The sequence below is a fragment of the Austrofundulus limnaeus genome, unplaced genomic scaffold, assembly GCF_001266775.1.
Source record: "Austrofundulus limnaeus strain Quisiro unplaced genomic scaffold, Austrofundulus_limnaeus-1.0 Scaffold215, whole genome shotgun sequence".
NCBI lineage: Eukaryota > Metazoa > Chordata > Actinopteri > Cyprinodontiformes > Rivulidae > Austrofundulus > Austrofundulus limnaeus.
This window is the reverse complement of record NW_013952617.1, coordinates 751,663-753,748: the sequence shown is the minus strand read 5'-3', so window position 1 is coordinate 753,748 and position 2,086 is coordinate 751,663. Positions and strand designations below refer to the sequence as shown.

The following is a 2,086-nucleotide window of genomic DNA, read 5'->3' as shown; positions in this document are numbered from 1 at the left end:
GATACAACCAGATTACTTCCTACTCGCAAGCGCCCCCTCTGGTGGGGAAACTTTTTTCAGGGATACAAACTTTTTTCAAACACCGGTAGATGGCAGCCATTACAGACGGACGTGTGTCTGTTGTTGTTGTTCCAGCAGCGGCTCGGTCACATGCTAATGTCATTAGTTTATTATCATTACTGAGCTGCAGGACTGCTTTCCCCCCCTTTTTCACATCATGTCGCCTGCTTGGATCTGTTACTATCTTGCTCTAAAGCACAGAGGAGTGTCAGAGGTGAGCTCGTTTCAACTGCTTTTTACGATGCGGTCTCATTTCCGGACTCAAAAATTTTGCCGATATTTCAGTTAAAATACATAAGTAAAAATATTTATCTGAGTATAATACTACCCCCCCAACTTTATGGATGATTTTATGGATAAAATTTTATGCATTATACTTGAATAAATATGGTACCTTTCTTAGGTTAGAAACGATTAGAAAACTGGGGCAGTGCTTTAGATGGCTTTATGTAAATAAAATCAATGAATTTTTTTGTATAGCATATTTCAGCAACAAGGCATTTCTAAGTGCTTTACATTATAAAAACGCTAAAAATACAAAGTCATAGAACACACAGTTACACACAATAAAAGAACACGCTGTAAACCTTTACACAAATTGAATCACTCTATTCCACTGTGCAGTTTCACTTCCTTGAATCTCAAGCCTGCAGGACAAAATCCTGTTCGATGCCAGAAAAATTTTTTTTGCCATCAAATGTTTCAACTAAAATATGTGCAAGTCAGTTTGCTCAAGCTTRCTTTAAAGAGGTGAAAAACACTGACAAAACTGTTGCTTGTCAAACACTTTGTACTGTAAAACAGAATATTTAGGTGCGTTCCTTTTCAGTCAGCTGGGTAATGACCCGCCTAGAAGTGAGCAGCAACAATGCKAGTAGTTCCACCTTCCTAAATGGAAACAAAATAAAAATAAAAACCTGCKGGCAGGTGAAAGTGTTCCCTAAAAWTAGAGACAACCTGTCAGAAGAATTTAAGTTCACTGTGTTATGAACAGTCGACAAAATAAATGTTTAACTAAGAMATAAAAAATAACAGTGGTTCGCACCGAGCCTCTTATTTGTCAAGTTCAACAAACTCACTGAATTCCTTCATTAAGTTTGGGTCTTCACATAAGAACAGCTTTACTTTGTTTATATTAGTCATATGGTGATTTTTTAAGTAATTTTGTTAGTGGCTAGTTAACATAAATATAATATAATAAATAAATAAAATGAAGCTACAAACAGCAACTTAAAAAAGAAAGCTGCAACAAAATCAAATATTTTAGGCCACAACAATCATCTAAAAAAAAATCCTGGCTGGACTGTTAGATATTTTATCACTGCAGAWAAATTATCACTGACATGTACACAAGTATACAGTATATACTATACATAAATCTATGTTGCAACTGAAACATACAATAATTTTAAAATATTTTTTTTAATTCCCAAGGGAAACCATCGATTGATGATGGCAGCAAAATTTAACAGGATAAACTTTTATTTGATATTTTTCATCTGTGGATAAGATTAAATTTGATTAGGACAAAATAAGAAAATGTATTTTTTTTCCCACCTTTGTAAGTTTAATTTTTAAATGCTGCTGACTTTTGTGCACAGGTGTTTCTTTCACAGTCTTTGGAAAATTAAACCCCTGGAAAATATCCAAACATAATGCAGCTTTACAAGAAACATTTCTGCTTGGATCTGAAAAAGGTCAACGTGATATACAGGTCCTTCTCAAAAAATTAGCATATTGTGATAAAGTTCATTATTTTCTGTAATGTACTGATAAACATTAAACTTTCATACCGTATATTTTAGATTCATTGCACATCAACTGAAGTAGTTCAAACCTTTTCTTGTTTTAATATTGATGATTTTGGCAAAAAAGTAAAGAAAAATCAAAAATCCCTATCTCAAAAAATTAGCATATTTCATCCAACCAATAAAAGAAAAGTGTTTTAATACAAAAAAGTAAAAGTGTTTTAATACAAAAAAGTCAACCTTCAAGTAATTATGTTCAGTTATGCACTCAATACTTA

General features: G+C 32.9%; 1 protein-coding gene across 4 annotated transcripts in view; it reads left to right on the top strand.

The window, feature by feature from the left end:
* Positions 1 to 2,086, top strand: part of trrap (transformation/transcription domain-associated protein) — a 123,590-nt gene that overhangs the window by 117,391 nt on the left and 4,113 nt on the right. The window lies entirely within an intron of this gene.